The 20,316-nt window shown below is 40.9% G+C and overlaps 3 long non-coding RNA genes across 3 annotated transcripts in view; 1 reads left to right on the top strand and 2 right to left on the bottom strand.

Moving 5' to 3' along the window:
- The window catches only part of LOC116666372, a 70,500-nt gene that overhangs the window by 25,603 nt on the left and 24,581 nt on the right, over nucleotides 1–20,316 (bottom strand). The window lies entirely within an intron of this gene.
- Nucleotides 6,440–20,316, bottom strand: part of LOC116666374 — a 19,081-nt gene continuing 5,204 nt past the window's right edge. The window contains exon 3 of the long non-coding RNA XR_004323197.1: nucleotides 6,440–6,534. This is a non-coding gene — a long non-coding RNA (uncharacterized LOC116666374). The remainder of the gene's footprint in view (nucleotides 6,535–20,316) is intronic.
- LOC116666375 overlaps nucleotides 19,909–20,316 on the top strand; it is a 14,918-nt gene continuing 14,510 nt past the window's right edge. Inside the window, exon 1 of the long non-coding RNA XR_004323198.1 lies at nucleotides 19,909–20,091. This is a non-coding gene — a long non-coding RNA (uncharacterized LOC116666375). The remainder of the gene's footprint in view (nucleotides 20,092–20,316) is intronic.

Genomic DNA, 20,316 nt, shown 5'->3' with positions numbered 1-20,316 from the left:
AGAGGCCCATAGCCTGGGTTTTCAGAAGTTCTCCAGGTGATTCTGATGCCCACTAGAGCTTGAGAACTACTGCTTTAAACCCTTACATTCAGTCTCACATGGATTTACTAAAACATTCAGATACCAAGAAAAAAAGATGTTTTAAAGTTGTGTCTCATTTCAGACCAAATTTTGCAGGATCATTTTATGTTAATCTAGGGAGCTGGAGACAGGGCTTTGCATCAGACTTAAGTTCTAATCCTCTCAGCTATTTGTTGGCTGATTGAATTTGGACAAGTTATGTCACTCCTTTAAGCCTCAGTTTTCTCATCCAAAAAACTTGGAATAATAACATCTCCTTCATGGGTTACTGTGGACATTAAATGAGATAATGACTACAAAACTGCACATAAATCTGAGTAAATTTCATCTCATCATTATTATGTTTATGGAATTAAGGCCATTAATTACTTATTCAAAAGCACTGACTCTCTTTCACTGTCCCACGCTGGCTGAAAACACATTTCTCATGTGTCTGAAATTGATGTCTAGCCCAAGAGCGCACGGAATGGAACCAGAAGACCCACCTACGTCTTAGGCCTGGCCCTGCCAACAACTTACTTACTATATGATATGCAGTGAGTCAGTTTCTGTTATTTCTGAACCTCATTTTCCCTGTGTTTTAAACAAGTTGGTTGGGGCTAGGTGGGTCCTCCTGGGCTCAGACACTCTGAAATTCTGAGTCTTAACCCTCAGCAGAGTTTTCTTTTAATGGATCATGGGAAGCACAGTCTTCGATGCCAATGTAAATCTGGAAGCAGTGATTTCTTAGGATACAAGAAAGGAGGACCACCCTCCAAAAGTGGGCACTAGAGGGAAGCAAGTCTTCTCACAGAGCAACTGTCCCTGTAGATTTTCCCACTTGTCTTGGGGGCCATGCCATCTTCTGGTGGGTGTACCAGATGTGAGTGATGTGATACGGGAACCACCAAGGAGCCACCTCCTCACAGGAGAAACACTTTCCCTTTCTCTGTCTACTGGAATTGCTTCATCGCTTGGCTTGAGTTGAGTACTCTGAAACTCTGGCCAAGGGCCCTCCCAAAACAGAAAGCAGTGACCACTAACCCTTGAACCTGCCAACAAGAACAAGAAGTTCAGTCTCTGTTGGGTTTTAAGCCAGGCTCCAGTACATCTCAAAAAATCCCTGCTCTGCTTAAGCCAAAACGGCAGGGCATCAAATCACCCCATTTCATTTTCCTCCTTTTGCTTATCTGCATTTTCTGTTTTTTTCCCTTCACTGGAGGTTTATCACTGCTGTTTAATCCTCAAAGCAGTAACTTCAAATGGAGATTCTCATCAAGCACGGTAGGGTTTTCCTAGGTGATAAGAGCACAGTACACGGGGAGGCCCTGTTCTAATACCGGGGCACTGGGTGTCCTGGGAAAGCCACTTAGCATCCCAGGCTCTCCTTTTCCCTATTGTAAAGCAAAGGGAAGTGAGCCCAGCTCTTCATCTCTACTACTTCCCCAGACTACAAAACACCACTCAAGGTTTGGTGGCTGGTGGAAATGCTGTGCAGATAAAGTCCGGAGTCCGATCCTGCCCCGCTCCACAACCACAGGCCACTGTGTGGTTTTGGCCAGGGGTTTATGATGTGAGTAAATAGGGAAAATGTGAATTGACTGATCTAAATCCATCAAGGGACAGGGGTGGTGGGGGGTGAAAGGGGAAGTCTTGGAAGTCTCAAATACTTCCCCAGATTCCCAAACGGATAAAAGACAGATGGGGAAGATGGTGGTAGAGACTTGGATTCACCCATCTCTTCCAAATTTCAGATAAGGAAACTGAGGCCCAAACTGGAGAAGTCAGACCTTTAGGCCACACAGGGAGGGGGTAACCCCAGGTCAGTGTTCAGCCAACGACTGCTTCTGACTCTGCTTTTGTGTCATGAAAGCTAGTGGGTAAAGGAAATTATTTTTTACCACTAAATTGGTGGATTAGAGGGACCCTTCAGCCCTGCCGACTGGGAGGCTTGTCTGAGCAGCAGAACACCCTCTGGCACCATACGCCCTCAGTAGTAACAACAGAGGCGGTCCTGAGCCCAGCTGCATTTTTCCCAGGCTGTCTCACACAAAGGGCTGGCCTGGCTTTGCCTTGTTATCTCTTGGTCTCAATCAGCTGCACTCCATTTTCTATCATGGTTTATCCACAAAAGCCTCCTTGGCTGCCCAACAGGAAAGCCAGGCCAAGGTCCCAGAGTTAGTATGAAGGCTGGGCTGGATGGGTTTGATGAGAGAAAATACAATGGGTGTGCTAGGCCTGCAGCCGCCAGTGCCTTCAGAAATCCACATCTCTGCACAAAGAGACAGCACAAGGAGACAGGCTCGGGTCCCAGTTCCAGCTACTTCCCCAGTGGCATGACTTGGAGTAAGATATTCAGCTTTCTGAGCCTCACTTTCTTGATCTGTAAAACAGAAATGACACCACTGGCCTCACAAGCTGTTGGATTGTGTTTGTAGCATCATTAGCTCTGGGCCTGGAAGACGGAACACTGGGTATGTTTGTTTCCCTGATGCTCAAGGTGTAGAGTTGTCCTAGTGAAGAATTAGAGGTTCAGCCCTGACCTGCAGGCAGGCCAGGGTGTGACCGGCAGAGCCCAGGCACTGGGTTTGAGGATGGCTCTGATGTTCCCCAGCTACGGCGAATCCCTCCTCTTCTCTAAGATTCAATTTCCTAGTCTCCAGGTGGAAAACTTAATACCCTACTCACACCTGAGATTATGGCTGTGACCATGCTTTGTAAACTGTAAAACACACCAGTGTTTTTCTTCTCATTAGCACGTACTGGTAGGTAATCAAATCCTCCTGAGACCTTGGCCAAGTCATTAAACTTCTCTGGGTATATCAGTCAGGGACCCAGCAGGAAACAGATGGCACATCCGGACTGGGCAATTGGATTGCTGTGCAATAGCAGGGCTATTTACAAAAACGTGTGCACAAAATAGACAGCACAGTACCTCAGGGCTAGTGACCCCAAGGAGCCCTTACTACTGCTAGGCCTTGAAGGAGAAAAGGAGAAGCAGTCACTGGGACCAGAGAGGGTGGCTGTATTGAGGAGCCACCTGATGGGGGCTGTGACTGTCAGAGGGTTGCAGCCCGTCCAGGTGCCCGAGCAGGGGAGGGAGCTGAGGAAAGAATACCCTTACCTCAATCTCCTGCCCTCTGATCCCCCGTGGGCGTTTCCCCTTTGGCCTAATCAAACTAAATGCCAGAAGGTAAGGCAACCCAGTGATAAATACATACAGGGCAGCCTCCCAGGACACAGAACAGAGTGGAAAAGGATGGAGAGCAGGTCTGGAGGGGCAAGCAGCAGGTACCCAGCACACTGGGCATCAATGTCTTCCACAGTCAAAAGGTCTTGAAGGAGATATTCTTCTGTCTCACCCTCCGATAGATTCTCAGCACTTTTTCTAAGCTTCAGATCCAGATCTAGGAGGGTTAGACGCTGGGAGGGAATCCAAGCCCTCTCCTACGGAGATCTTTAGTCTCCCCAATTAATCAAGAGCAAAGACATCCTTTTCTGGCAGCCCCAAATTTAAATTATCGCCTTTGAGGCCCATACTCAAAGCAGAGGCAAGCTAGCCACAGAGGGAGTAATTCTTTGGATTACTATGTTTTAGTAATTTCTTTTTCTCTTTTAACCAAAGCGAGCCAGGTGCATGTCTCAAATGCTAAACAGACGCCCTTCTGCTTTCATTCACTGGAAGAAATATAATGCAATGTAGCCGTCTCTTTAGGCTTTATCTTTAGAAATAATAAATTGCATACAACTGAACACACTGGAGCAATCTAATTTTTTTCCAGCACCTTCTAGCTGACAGTCAGTGTGGCTCCCAGGGGAGAAATCAAAGAGTCGAGTAATCTCAAAGAGGCAATAGTTGCTGAATCCCCCTTTTCACTCCATCCCATTCCAGATGGGTGATATAAATCACGTGCCTATAAAAGAAAAGATAAGAGAGGTCTTTCCAGGAAATCTCAGCACAGGCAATCTGGGGCAATACTTAAACCTTTGGGCTCTAGAATTAGTAAAGCTCAGCTTCAAGTCCTTGCTCTGTCACTTACTAGTTGTCTTCGTGACCTTGGACAAGTGACCTAAGCTTCAGTATCCTCATCTGTCCATTTGACAGATTATGCTCATTTGGCACAATAATAATGCTTTATCTACCTCAGAGGGTTATTTCAAAGTTGAATGAAATAGTACGAACCCTTAGCATACAGAGCCTTCAAGAAATGGTAGTGGAGGGGAAATGGGGAGCTGCCAATAGATCTGTGCCACTGGATCCACAATAGTGGCTCTCACCTCGCTGTGGTACTTCATCTATTCTTCTTCTATGTTCTTCGTCACTTCCCCTTGCATTGTAGCATCCGTATTACCTGCCTACTCTACATGTGTCAGTCACAGTGCTTTTCACACCCAGAGCCCCTTGCTGCAGGGCACCACCCTTCCCCCCACTGTTATAAATCAGGGATAGTTTCTAGCTCCTTCAGCAAATCATCGTAATGAAATACTGTGCTTTAGTTAGTCCACTCTTACAGAATACAGAGCTACGAAAGGCCATCCGATTCTGTAATGCAGATGGTACTAGAATCTACTGACTAAACCATAAAAGCTGCATGAACCTATCAAGCAAGCTGTGACAACACACAAACTGTACCCGTGGAAGGGCAGCCTGCAAAAAGCATACTTAGAAAAGGAGAGAGGTTTGAAACATATTTACGTTTTTAATTGTTATTTTTAATATTTTTGTTTTACTTCTCATTTGTTAGAAATTGGCAACTTTTTCGTACGAGACCATGAGGTAAGGACTACAACCCCAAAGCTTCTTCTGAAGCATTAATCTTTTTTTTAAACTGTTGAAGAAACTGCAGCTCAGAGAGGGTTAGTGATTTACCCAGGGTCACACAGCTAGTTAGAGAAAAAGTTCCCATCTTAACAAATTGATATGTATGTTTTATGCCACCTTCAAAAATATTTTGTGAGCACTCTCTATAAATAGCTCCTGAAGTATGTTGGTAAGTCAATGCCACAAGTTATTTCTCAACGTTGTAAAATTTTATCATGATCCATTTGTATCGTGACGAGGTACTAAAGAAAATCTTTCATCTAATCTGTTGTCTGCTTTTTTATGGTGATAAACCACTGGCCTGGAAGAGCCATCCAAGAAGTTGAGGTATGGTGCTCTTCCAGCCCTGGCTTGTGCGTAAACACCCTCTTTCACTCATGCAGTCTTTAATAAGTGGCAAAATCTTACTCTGCAAACTTGAATCTATGGTCTTATTTTTCCACCTCTTTCTCCTCTTTCCAGCCCCACTGCACTTGCTCTAGTTCAACTCTTCAGATTTTTGCAATAAGGTTCCAATGGCCTCCCCACCTGCAGCCTCCCTCCATTTCAATCTATTTTGCACACATCACTGATCAACTTATTCACAGCACTGCTCACCTCACAGTAGCTTCCTATTGCTTATAGAGAAAAAAAAGCCTCTTATCTGCCACTCAAGACCCCCAATGACCTCCTTCCAATCTGTCTTTCCAATACTGACATCCCTGCTCCAGTGCTCCCAGTGAATTGTGTATTTCACTATTGCCCTCTACTCCCCGTATGTTCCCAAAATGATGTGTCCAAGGCCCAGTTTCTCCCACCAACCCCATTTCATCTACTCTGTGTGACAGCTCTACTTCCTCAGTGAGGGTTCTCTTCTCAGAAGTCTCTCCCCTTGTGTCTGTAAGATAGCTGCCAGGGGCTTCTAAGACCACGTGCTTCCACGTCAAATTCAGCAAAGACGTGGAACGTCTGTTTCCTGGTAGATCTCATTGTCCCTGACTGGCCTGACTTTTGTCATACTCCCCTCCTTTAGTCAATGCTTGTGGCCAGGGGATGGGACAAGTTCCTTTCAGGGACTCCCTGAATTTCCCAGGTGTGAGGTCTGGGTAGGACTGACCCTCGCCTTCGAGTCCAGGGATGAGCCCTGACTGACTTAGTTACGGTGTAGATGCTCTGGGGGCCTTTTCTTCCATAGAGTCTTTTCCTTACTCCCCTAGCTAGAAAGCAAGTTCCTTCTCAAGTGAACTTTTAAAGCTGTTTATCAGCATTTCTTGTATTGCATTTACCACTGTCTAGCTTGCATTACAGCTCTCTCTCTTACCTCTGCGTCCTGGGCATCTATCATGGTGCACATCACACCCACAATCTCCTATGAGAAACGGCCCTGTCTGCAGTCTCTGGCTAAGCAGCCAGCCCTGAGTTACTTTATGTGACCACATCCACCCCATTTCCCTGCTCGTCATGCTGCTTAGACCTGGGGTGGGCAGCCAACCAATAGGCAGGCAACCATAGACTGGCCAGCAGCTCCTGAGGCATCTCAAATGAACACCTCTGCCCAGAGACCTCAGTGATTAGCCTTATGGCCCTGAAAGAACTGCACTGACAAACAGGCGGAAGCTCTGGGTAAGCATAAGCCTCAAGACAAGGGAAAGACAGAGAGTAGAGAATGAAGACTATTACCCTCAGAAAGAAGGTAGTGGGACTCAGAGACTCCAACTAACTCGCCCAGTAGGTAGTCTAAGTCTAAAGCCTCCTTTCCCAACCAGTACACCACACTCTCAGATTGCTACCAAAAGCAACTGTGTTGCATTAGATGCAGACAGACCCTTATTATACAAGCTAACACCAGAAAGAGAAAGAAAAATACCATATGATATCACTTATATGTATTATCTGAAAAAAAAAAAAAAGACAAATGAACTTATTTACAAAACACAAAAAGACTCACAGACATAGTAAACAAACTTATGGTTACAGGGAGGGGGAAGAGGGTGGGAAAGGATAAATTGGGAATTCGAGATTTGCAGATACTAACTGCTATATATAAAATAGATAAACAACAAGTTTATACTATATAGCACAGTGAACCATATTCAATATCTTGTAGTAACTTACGGTGAAAAAGAATATGAAAACGAATATATGTATATTCCTATATGACTGAAGCATTGTGCTGTACACCAGAAATTGACACAACATTGTAAACTGACTATACTTCAACAATAAAAAAAAAAAAACAAGCTAACAGAGGGAAATGTTAAAAGGAAACGAACAAGCCAATCACTAACAGTGGGTCCTTTCCCTGGGATGGTCACCTAGGGCCTCTCTCCCTGCCCATTAGTCTTTTGGTCACTTCCTTCAAGACTGTCCAGGAAACTTTCCTCCCCATCATACCCTGATTGGGAGTGTCTTTCATCTACTCTCAGGAATGTTTTTCATCTTCATTGACCCTATATGTGATGGGCAGAAGGCAAAGCCCTGGAAGAAGGCCATGGTAGAGACCCCTTTAGGGGAGGCTACCCAGCCCACAACAGCCCTCACCTCTCAGGACGTTCCTCCACTTCCACCCAAGAACGGTTCCCAGCAGCACTGCACAGGGTATTTTTATTTACATTGGTTCGTCTTATTTTCCCAGTAATCTTGAGATGTAAAACTGAGATGAAGTAAACCACAAAGGGCCACACTCTCTAACATGCTGTCATCATGATCTTAACGCAGGTCTGGCTGCCCTCAAAGCTCCTGCTCTCTCCACTGTTCCCTGCTGCCTCCGAAATTGAAAGAGTGGGGCCAGGATACAAGCATAATGAAGATTTTTGCTTCGTTTTCTTTTTAGTGGCATCAGTAGTATTCATAACAGATTGTTATCTTTAGCCTTTATTTTGGCCATGACACATCTGTAGAACACCCAACAAACCCCCGACTTGCTTAGCAAGCTGGGATTGTGAGTCTGAGAAGTCTGTGCCCATGGTCATGTCCAGACACGGGGTCCAGGGTTGAAACCAGGGGCTGTCCCAGGGGCTCAATTAGGATTCTCCTGTGATGAGGATATTACTGATGAGAAATTTTTAAGGGCCTGAGGGAAAACCCTCCCTCAGTGATGGAACACTTCCAGCATATCTGAGTGCAGTTGGAAATGTGTATGTAATATCCTGACGGGAGCACTTCTCTATGTGTCCAAAGCTGTTTAGGCAAGTTGGTCCAGAAACACTCCCCAAGTGTAGCTAAACTCCGAAAATCAAATGGCTTATGTGCTAGTTTCAGATTATTTCACTGTGGGCTTCTATCTGCCCAGGCTATTCAAATAATGCCACACTGGTTTGAAAGAAGGAAATATTTTATGTATTTCTTTTTTTTGCTTGTTTTTTTAAATTTTTTAAAAGTTTTTGCTCTTTTTGGGTTTTGGGGGAGAGGGTAATTAGATTTATTTATTTGTATAGTGGTACTGGGGATTGAACCCAGGACCTCGTGCATGCTAAGCACAGCACTCTACCACTGAGCTATACCCTCCCCCAATCTATTTCATTTACAGGGTCAATAAATTTATTCTGAGTGCCAATTTGTGGCAGGTACTAAAGAGTCAATGGCAAATGAACACCATCTCCTCCACTGAAGGAGCTTTAGTCTTTAACTCAAAAGATGTTTCTGCAATTAATAGTGCTAATAAGAGCATCTTTCTGCTGATACACTACAGTTCATTCGAGCCTCAGTGTAATCCTGGGGCAGGAAGAGCGGGTTTTATCATCTCCATGTTACACATGTGAAGCCTGAAGTTGGGAGAAGTTATGTGTTTTCCCCAAAGTCCCACAACTTGTAAATAATAAATCTGAGATTCAAGCCCACCTAATCGAGGGGTCCCTTTTCTAGAGTCAAGAATGCTCTTCGATCACAGTTTAGACTTGATATTTCTCGAAGATGCCATTTTCTGTTTGTGGTGCCCCAGAGTGAGGGTTAGTGAACTATGGGCTGTGGGCCAAGTCTGCTGCCACCTGTTTTTGGAAAGAAAACTTCGGTGGAACACAGCCACGTCAGCCACTTGCTTTCATGTGATGGCAGCACAGCTGAGTAGCTGCAACGGAGGTCATGGAGCTCACAAAGCCTAAAATACTACTTCTGGCCCTTTATGGAAGAAGTTTGCCGACTCTGGGTCCACAGCATAAACTTAACTTGTCTTCCCCTTGATTTCTAACTTTGGCCATGATCCCAGGTCAGTCTGATGCCAGGATCTGGGCTCAGCCTGGGGCTATTGAAGAGGACAGTTCCACAAATTCTACAATTCAAAGGGGTTTTCTTCATCTACTTGATGCCAAATTTTGTTTCCCACCTCCTCTGATAGACTTGGGGCCCCAGAAGAGCAGATGACTTCACATCTAAAGGCGGGAAATAGCATGCATAAACAAGGACTTGATTTGCCGGAAAACTGCTCTCAATAACTCTATCCTATAGTATGGACACATTCCATTTGCCCTATGTAACATCTAACTCCAGAGGAGGCTGCCCAAGAATGCACTTGGGTGCATTGGACCTGGTCCAAAAGTCAAAATGACTAAGACCAATCCTGTGCCTTCCCAACTGTGCCTGGATTTGAAATAAGTTCTCTAGACTTTGCAGTTCCCATGGAAGACCAAGCAAATGTGCGTATTGAATGGTCCTGGTTTCTAATCAAACACCCAATGCTTCTCCGCCCAATGTGCCTTTTTTGATGCCCTCATAGCAATTTGATTCCATCAGCGAGAGCCTCTGTACCTGGCACCTTCAGCTCCCATTAATTCAATAAACACGTCCTATAGTAGGTCTTAAATTTCTTCTTTGATGCTAGGCAAACTGGGGAAAGAGATGGGAGCCATTTAATCTGGACTTTACATTGACAAAGAACTCAGGTTTACTTTTGGCATCATCTACAAAAGAACTTAGAGTCACGATGCTGCACGGATGGAACTACACTTGATTCTGGACCATGGCACTTTGAATTAAGATTGTTTTAAAGTTGTAGTACACACACACACACACACACACACACACACACACAACAGAATACTACTCAGCCATTAAAAAGAATAAAATAATGTCATTTGCAGAAACATGGATAGACCTGCAGATCGTCATCCTAAGTGAACTAAGCCAGAAAGAGAAAGCAAAATACCATGTGATATCACTCATATGTGGAATCTAAAAAAAAGACACAAATGAATTTATCTACAAAACAGAAACAGACTCACAGATATAGAAAACAAACTTATGGTTACCAGTCGGAGGAAAGGTGGGAAGGAATAAATTGGGAGTTTGAGATATGCAGATACTAACTACTATATATAAAATAGATAAACAACAAGTTTATACTGTAGAGCACAGGGAACTATATTCAATACCTTGTAGTAACCTACAATGAAAAAGAATATGAAAAAAATATATGTATGTATATGTATGACTGGAAGTCACCCCCTCTTCTGAACCTCTTTCCTGGCAAAAGGCAGAAAGATTAGCTCAGGGCAAGGCTTATTTTTAAATCTCAGACATGGGGCAATCCCAGAACTGTCTACTGCATCAGTAAAACCAAGATGCAAACTTCCTGACATACAGCTGTAACCTAGTATTGCATACACTCAAATATTATTAGAGGATGAACAACCAGCAGAACTGTCTGCCAATTACCAATTTAACTTGGCCCAGTGCTGCCCACAAAGCTGATGTTAATATATATGTCTACGTACACACATATACATACACATATAATATACACACTATATATACATACACATATTCACACATGTATATAATGAGGTGAATTAACAGTAATTTCTGAAATTTTGCTTCCAGTTTCAGGTGATAGGGATGAAAGCTACTGCATCTTTACACGATCTGGTGAAACACAGAATCTAAAGGGCCACTTCAGGATGGGGTGTTCATTCATCTAATACAGCTTCATTAGGATGCCTAGACATCCAGGATGTAGGGGCTAAATAAGGTAGCCCCTGCCTCTGAGGGGCTCACGGGAAAGTGGGAGACACCAGCTCCAACATAAGGGCATGGAAAGTGCTGTTCAAAGATACAAACCAGATGCTGCTGTATCTCCAAGGAGGAATGAACTGGGGCAATGAATTGGGGCTGGAGGAAGACTTCACCTAGAAGTAATATTTTGCAGGTCCTTGCAGAAATGGAAGCTTATGAGAGATAGAGATGAGAAAGAAGGATTTTAATTCAATTTAACAAATATGATGTAATCACCTACCCTCTACCAAAAATACTAAATCCCATGCCTTTCTTAGAATAGATGTTCAGGAAACATAAGCCTTTGTAATACTAATGTGATGCTAAGTGCAGACAGGGCCAGCGATAAGCACCTTTGTTCTTTTAGAAAAGGCATCCCAAGGGGAGGGTATAGCTCAGTGGTAGAGTGCATGCTTAGCATGCATGAGGCCCTGGGTTTAAAAACCCAGTACCTCCATTAAAAATAAATCAGTAAATAAATAAACCTAATTACCACCCCACCCAAAAGTGAGTAAATTCTTTTTAAGAAAAGGCATCCCTCCTCTAGACATTTAGAGGTCAAAATCAGTGTTCATGACTTGGTGAGTCAGGCTAGATTCCAGTCCCACGTACAAACCCACTTAGCCCTCCCACTGAACTCCTTTGCACAGTGAACAACCTGCTCAACTATACATGGCAACCTTGGGTACAGGAAACACGAAGATGAATAAGGCATGATTGCCTTGAGGAGCTCATCTGGTCAAGAAGAAAAACTACATAATACTGTATAAGTGACATAATAAAGTATGTGCAAATATTATAGGAAGGAGCAGCAAGAGAGAGATGTGGTCAAAGATCATAAAACATAAAACATGTGTCCAGTTTAGGGAAGGCTGAATACTCTTGGGCAGAAGAGGGAAGGCAGCTTTTATTTTAATTTTGTGGGGAGGTAATTAGGTTTATTTATTTATTCTTGGAGGAGGTACTGGGGATTGAACCCAGGACCTCATGCATGCTTAGCATGCACTCTACCACTTGAGTTACACCCTCCCCTAGGTAGTTTTTCTCTAGCCCAGTGGTTCCCAAGCCTAAGAGATCATCAGAATCACTTGAGGAGCATGTAAGACATTATAGACTCCTGCCCAGAGTAGGTCTGGGGTGGAGCCTAGGAATCGTTATCATCACGAGTTCCCGCAGGTGATTCCAACAATCTCCTGGATTAGGAACTTCAGGTGTGAACCCAGCCCCCACTCAGCCACTACTCACCCAGCACCCAATTTCTCTTGGTGAAGTAACAGCATTCAGAAACTCTCCCTAAGATAAAAGGAAATGAAAGTTCTGCGGTTGCTTTAGCTGACTGCCCAGGTGAAGTTTCAGTTCTGCTTTAGAAAGAGAAAGGCCATCTAAGGTGACCAACACCTCCGAGGGGCGGGCTACACAGCGTTATAGGAGCATTTTCGATTCACTAATACAACTGCTGGGAGGATGCCGGGAGAGGGGAGGGGCACCCTGGCTGGGACGGTGACCCAGGGGCAGGAGTCCTGATGACGAACCCTCAGAAGAAACTGTTCTGGTGTCTGTGAACCTGACTATGACGGTTTTCACTGAAGGACTCTTCCTTTCTGACGTCCTTGATTATGATCTTGGACTGTGTACTTGGGGAATTCAGTGCTTGGGTTACCCAGCTAGAAGATGAAGCGTGTTCCCTGGATATCAGCAAGGCAGGTGTGTGCGCACGCGCTCACACACACGAGAAAGAAAAAGAATTTGATTAAAAATTTTTTTTTCAGCAGGGAGGTGATTAGGCTTATATATTTATTTTAACGGAGGTACTGGGTACTGAATCCAGGGCCTCATGCATGCTAAGCAGGCACTCTACCACTGAGCTATACCGTCCCTGCCAATTTTTTCTTTTTTAAAAAAGCTCTGGTGAAAAATATGAAAATGAATGTACGTATGTTCATGTACGACTGAAGCATTATGCTGTACACCAGAAATTGACACAACATTGTAAACTGACTACATTTCAATTTAAAAAATATAAATAAAAAGCTCCGATTCAAAAAAAAAAAAAAAGCTTTGATGACATGAAAAAAATAATGTTTTCCCTCAGGTTTATTTATTATACATTGTTCTTAGTTCACGTTACTTGTAGGAGTGGAGGTGCACTACAATTTTTTTTGCTTTTTTTAATGAATAAACTTAACTTTTGAGAACAGTTTTAGGTTTACAGCACAATTGAGTGGAAAGTACAGAGTTCCCTAACTGAATCACTACGCTGTACGCCAGAAACTAACACAACATTGTCAGCCAAAAAATTTAAAAAAAAAAAGTACAGAGTTCCCATATATACCCCTTTGACCTTACATGAGCACAACCTCCCCCACAATGAAAATCCCCTTACATTAGAGTGATACACTTATTACAATCAGTGGAACTACACTGACACATCATTGTCACTTGAGGTCCATAGTTTACATTAGGGTTCACTCTTGGTGTCGTACAGTCTATGGGTTTGGACAGATCATAATGACATGTATCCATCACTGCATTATTGTACGGAATGGTTGCACTGCCTTGAAAATCGTCTATGCTCTGCCTATTCACCCCTCCTCCTCCCTGCAGCCCCTGGTAACCATTCATCTTTTTACTGTTGCCACAGTTTTGCCTTTTCCAGAATGTCATGTAGTTGGAATCACACTATATAGCCTTGTCAGATTGGCTTCTTTCACTTAATAATATGCATTTTTAAAAGTTTCCTCCATGTCTTTTCATGGTGTGATAGCTCATTTCTTTTTAGAACTGAGTAATAGTCCATTCACCTACTGAAGGACATCTTGGTTGCTCCCAAGCTCTGACAATTATTAAAAAGCTGCTAGAAACATCTGTGTGAAGGTTTTATGTGGACATAAGTTTTCATTTGGGCAAATACTAAGGAGTATGATTGCTGGGTCACATGTTCAGAGTACATTTACTTTTCTAAGAAAATGCCAAACTGTCTTTCAAAATGACTGTACCATTTTGCAGTCCCACTAACAACTGAGAGTTCCTCGCCATCATTTTTGTTGTCAACGTTTTGGATTTTGGCAATTCTCATAGGTGTGTAGTGGTATCTCATTGTTTTAATTTGCAATTTCCTAATTGCATATGTTGCTGAACATCTTTTTATATGTTTACTTGCCGTCTGTATATGTTCTTTGGGGAAGTGTCTATCCAGCCTGTTGACCATTTTTTAATTGGGTTGTTCATTTTCTCATTGTTGAGTTTTAGGGTTCCTTGTATGTTTCAGAATACGATCCTTTATAAGATGAATCTTCTGCAAATATTTTCTCCCAGGCTGTGGCTTATCTTCTCATTCTCTTGACAGTGTCTTTCTCAGAGCAGAAGATTTTAATTTTAATAAAGCTCAGCTTTTCAATTATTTTTTTAGTAGATCATATCTTTGGTGTTTAATCTAAAGTCACTGCCATACCCAAGGTCATCCAGGTTTTCTCCTATGTTAACCTCTAGGAGTTTCATAGTTTTGCATTTTACATTTAGGTCTATGATCCATTTTGAGTTACTTTTTGTGAAGTGTGTTAAGGTCCGTGTCTAAATTAATTTTATTGCACGTGGATGTCCAGTTGTTCCAGCACCATTTGTTGAAAAGATTATCTTCGCTCCATTGTTCTGCCTTTGCTCACTTGTCAAAGATCAGTTGACTATATCCATGTGAGTATGTTTCTGGGCTCTCTATTCTGTTCCACTGGTCTAATAGTCTTTTCTTTCACCAATATCACACTGTATTGATTACCACAGCTTTTATAGTCTCGAAAGTGAGCAGTGTCAGTTCTCCAGTTTTGTTCTTCTTCAAAATCAAGTTAGCCATTCTGAGTCTTTTGTCTTTCCATATAAACTTTAGAATTGGTTTGTCTTCACCCACAAATAACTTGCTGGGATTTTGACTGGCATTACATCAAATCAAGCTGGGAAAGACTGACATCTTTGCAATATTGATTCTTCCTATCTGTCCATGGAATAAGTCTCCATTTATTTAGCTCTTCTTTGATATCTTTCATCAGAGTTTTGTTGTTTTCCTCATAAATTTTTCAAATATTTTGTAGGTTTTTCAGTTTGGCAGTTGCTATGTAAGGAGTTTTTGTTTTTTTTTTTTAATTTCAAATTCTATGTGTTTGTTGCTGGTATATAGGAAAACAATTGTCTTTTGTATATTTACTTATTATTTTGAAATCTTGTTATAATAACTTACTAGATTCATGAGGGGCTTTTTGGTCGATTTTTTTCAAATTTTCTACATAGACAATCATGTCATCTGCCTAAAAAAGCAGTTTTATTTGTCCTTTCCCAATGTGTACATCTTTTATTTCCTTTTCTTGACTTACTGTATTGGCTAGGACTTCCAGAATAATGTCAAAAAGCAGTAGTGAGAGGCAACCTCTCGCCTTGTTCCTGATCTTAGTGGAAATACTTCTACTTTCTAACCATTATGTGTATCAGGTGTAGGTTTTTGTAGACGTTCTTTATCAAGTTTAGGAACTCTATTCCTCTATTCCTAGTTGCTAAGAGTTTTTCTCATGAATGAATGTCGGAATTTGTCAAATGCTCTTTCTGTACCTAATCCTATAATAATGTTATTTTTCTTCTTTATTTTGTTGATGTGATGGATGACATTAATTGATTTTCAACTTTTGAACCAGTCTTACATATCTGGAATAAATCCCACTTTGTCATGGTGTATATAGTTCTTCTTAAACATAGTTGAATTCAATTTACTAATATTTTGTGGAGGATTTTTCCATTTGAATTCATGAGAGATATTGGTCTGTAGTTTTCTTTTCTTATAATTTCTTTATCTGAATATGGTATTAGAGTAATGCTGGCCTCAGAAAATGAGTTAGGAAGTCTCCCCTCTGATTATATCCTCTGGAAGAGATTGCAGAGGACAGGTATAATTTCTTCCTTAAATGTTTGGTAGACTTTATCAGTGAACCCTTCTAGGCCTTGTACTTTCTGTTTTGGAAGGTTGTTGATAATTTATTCAATTTCTTTAATAGATATAGACCTATTTAGGTTTTCTATTTCTTTTTGTGTGAGTTCTGGCAGATTGTGTCTTTTAAAGTATTGGTCTATTTCATCTACGTTATCAAATTTGTGAGCATAGAGTTGTTCATAACATTTCTTTATTATCCTTCTAAAAAAATTTTTTTAAAGCATCACTTTTGTTTGTTTGTTGGGGGGGTAATTAGGTTTATTTATGTATGTATTTATTTAAGTGGAGGTACTGGGATTGAACCCAGGACCTTGTGCATGCTAAGCACATGCTCTACCACTTGAGATACACCCTCCCCCTTTATTATCCTTTCAATGTCCATAGAATCTGAAGTGTCTCGTGAATGTCTCCTCTTAAGTTTCTTTTTAAAAAATTGACGTGTAGTTGATTTACAATTTCATATTAGTTTCTGGTGTGCTGTAAAGTGATTAAGGTATATGTATATATGAGTGTGTGTGTGTGTGTATATATACATATATATACACACACATATATATATACCTGAATATATATGTGTATATATATACACACACATACATACATACATATATATATTCTTTTTCAGATTCTTACCCATTACAGTTTATTATAAGATATTGATTATAGTTCTCTGTTCAATACAGTAGGACCTTATTGTTTACCTATTTTATATATAGCAGTGTATATCTGCTAATCCAAAACTCCTAATTTATTCCTCCTCCACCCCTCTCCCTTTGGTAATGGTAAGTTTGCTTTCTATGTCTGTGTCTGTTTGTTTCGTAACTAAGTTCATTTGTATTATTTTTTTAGATTCCACATATAAGTGATACTTGTCTTTTTCTGACTTATTTCATTTAGTATGATAATCTCTAGATCCATCCATGTTTCTGCAAATGGCATTATTTCATTCTTTTTTATAGGTGAGATTGTGACCCATACCATTTTTCTTCCCTCTAAAGAACTGCTTTTAACATTTCTTGCAGGGCATGTTTACAAGCAACAAGTTCTCTCAATTTTTGTGTATGAAAGTCTTTATTTTTCATTTACTTTTGAAGGATAATTTTGCAGGGTATAGAATTCTAGGTTGGTGGGGGTTTCTCTCAACACTTTACAAATTTCATTCCATTTTTCTTGCTTGCATAGTTTCAAGGAGAAGTTGGATGTAATTGTTACCTTTCTTTTCTATAGATATTTTTCCCATTGGCTTCTTTCAAAATTTTATCTTTATCTTTGATTTTCTGAAGTTTGAATATGATATGCATATGTGCAACATTTTTGGCATTTATCCTGCTTGGAGTTCTTTGAGCTCTCTGGTTCTGTGGCTTGGTGTCTGACATGAATTTGAGTTAATTTTCAGTCATTATTGCTTCCAATATTGCTTCTATTTCTTTCTCTTTTTATTTTCCTTCTGGTATTCCCGTTACATGTATGTTACACCTTTTGTAACTGTCCTACAGTTCTTGGATATTCTATTTTGGGGTTTTTTTTCCCCAGTCTTTTTTTTTTTTTTTTTTTCCTCTTGGCTTTTCAGTTTTGGAAATTTCTATTATCATATTCTCAAACTCAGAAGTTTTTTCCTCAGCTATGTCCATTCTTCTAACGAGCCCATCAAAGGCATTTTTCATTTGTTTTTTATCTCTAGTATTTAAAATTATTTTTTCCTTAGAATTTCCATCTCTCTATATTACCCATCTGTTCTTTCATGTTGTCTACTTTTTCCATTAAAATCTTTGGTATAGTAATCATAGTTTTAAAAAATTCCTTGTCTGACATTTGCAACATTCCTACCTTATTGCCTCTGGTTCTGATATTTGTTCAATCTCTTTAAACTATGTTTCTTGCCCTTTAGGGTGCTTGTAAATTATTGTTGAAAGGTGAACATGATGCACTGTGTAAACAGAACTGCAGAAAATAGGCCTTCAGTAACATGATGGTAAAGGGTGAGGGGGAAGAAGAAGTGTTCTATAGTCCTATGATGAGGTCTCAGTCTTTCAGCGAGCCCGTGATCCTGGACTGCGAACTTCACCAGTGCTTTAAACACCCATCCACCCCCAACCTCAGTTGGGCCAGTATGGGGCTATGAATTTCCCTTTTCCCACATGGAAGGCTAGAGGGGGCTAGAGTTGGATATTTCCCTTCCACCAAGGTTAAGTTAGGCTCTGATAAAGCCCCAGTAGCTTAAGCTCTGGTAAAATAGTTTCTCCTGAGGGCAGGTCTTATTCAGAAGAACAGAATACTCTAACATACTTCAAAATGGTTCCTTTTTCTCCTCCACCTGCTGGAAGTATGCGTGCCTTTCTCCATTATTCACTGTGAGGAATATTAGTACAAAAGTGTGGACCCCTCCCTTATGACTGGGTCCCCCTGGGGTTTTTTAACTCTTAGAGTTGTCTGCACTGAGCCTCCAGAAACTTGTCAACTACAGTTCAGGTTTTCCTTCCCTACTGTTGATTCCCATGGTGGTTTCTGCTCCCATAAGTTATGATTCTCTGTATCTACTGATCTGTCTCAATGGTTTGCCTTGTGATCTCATTTCTTTGATGGATCTAGGAAAATTTTTTTTCATTTGTTCAGCTTTTTACTTGTTGTTAGGATGGTGCAGTAATTTCTAAGCTCTTTACATGCCAGACAGGAAACTGGAAGTCCCCCACCCTTCAATACTGAGGGGTCTCTAAAAGGTCTTCCTCTGCCCTAGGAGAACTGCATTTTAGTTAACATTTGTCAAGCAACATCTTACCAGGTGTCTGGTAAACACTTTCACACTTGTTATCTCACTAAGTCCTTAGAACAGCTCTGAGTGGAAGGTATTAAAATTACCACCATTTTATAGATGAGGAAACTGATTCTCAAAAAATGTAAATGACTCACAACAATTATATAAATAGAAAGTGTTAGAGCTAAGATTAAAACCAGGTCTTCTTCTAACTCCAAGGATGGGGAGACTGAACTTTAGGACATTAAAAGTCTCAAGAGATAACTTTAGAAAATTAAAAGTCTTGAGTGATTTCCTGCTCCCCCAGCTCCTGTGGGACCGTCACTTGTGTTTTGGTTGGCATAGAGGTCGGGACACGAGGGAAGCTGAGATCTACCCACTGAATCAGTGTTGTAGCAGAGGCTTGAGCAACTATATGGCCATTGCAATCAGGTTTATTCTGATTTACCAAACTGCCACAGCTAGCAAAAAACTGTTACAGTCCAATTTCAAAAAGCACTTCTTCCATTTTATTTTTGACTGTAGAGACCAGAGGTTCATCATCAGGGTCTACAGTTCCTCAAGGGTCCTCAAGGGCATCAGGAAGTTTATGAACCTCTTGTGGGGAGGCTATAGCTCAGTGGTAGAGTGCATGCTTAGCATGCACAAGTTCCTGGGTTCAATCCCCCATACCTCCATTAAAAAAAAAAAAGTTGGCAATTGACAACATTCTTTGGTCCCTTTCACTTTGCAAATACATAGAAAAATAATTTCTTACAAAAAAATAAAAATAAAAGAGGGGAGGGCATAGTTCAAGTGGTAGAGTGCATGCTGGGCTCAATCTCCAGTACCTCCTCTTAAAATAAATAAATAAACCTAATTACCTCCCCTTCCCCTCCAAAAAAAACTTTAAAAAACTAAATTAAAAAAAAAAAAAGACACTTGGGAAAAAAAGTGTAATAGTTTAAAAAAAAGAAGTTTGTGAACCTCTTAAAACTATGCTGCATTGTGTAGGTGTGAGAAAATGAATTTTTCTGAGGAGAGGCTTTATCCTTTTCATTAAAATTCTCAAAGAGTTCTCTCATGCAAACAAGTTTAGAAATAATTAATATAGGCTTATGTCTGAGAAGAGTTTGTTTTTAAATTTTCTAACTCCAGCCTAGGGACAGAACCAGATACTAGTAAGGAATGCAGCAGTTCATATCAGGAAATAATAATCACACTAATACTTCGGTAATTACTTTTTTCCTCTGTGCTGATCGAGACACAGATCTGGCTTTGGTGAAACCAAAAAAAAGAAACCCCAACGATTTGTGCTAAGACCAAGAGGATGCATCTGTTTCCTGAATCAGCCAGATCAAATGAGCACTGCATGAAACGCGGCCTGTACTGAGACTTCATTTTCTTCCAAAGACAGATGAAGCAGTTGCACTCAAAAGGAGAAAGAAAAAGAAAAAAAAATTAAGCCTAGGCAAAATCAGAACTATGATGCCAATGGATTTCTTGAAATGGTACCTTCTCCAAACTAAAATTCATTCCTAACAGGTATTATTTCTTTTTTTTTAAATTTTTGTTGGGGGGGAAGGTAATTAGGCTTATTTATTTATTTTAATAGAAGTACTGGGGATTAAACCCAGGACCTTGTGCATGCTAAGCACGCATTCTACCAATGAGCTATACCCTCCCTCCTCTAACAGGTATTATTTCTAAAGTGCCTGTAAAGTAACTCTAGTCTGAAATTTTTATACGGTGGAGGCCTTGGCTCAGTCT

Source organism: Camelus ferus, chromosome 10 (genome assembly GCF_009834535.1).
Source record: "Camelus ferus isolate YT-003-E chromosome 10, BCGSAC_Cfer_1.0, whole genome shotgun sequence".
Classification (NCBI taxonomy): domain Eukaryota; kingdom Metazoa; phylum Chordata; class Mammalia; order Artiodactyla; family Camelidae; genus Camelus; species Camelus ferus.
Note: the sequence above shows the minus strand (reverse complement) of the source record. Positions and strands in the feature narration are given on the sequence as shown.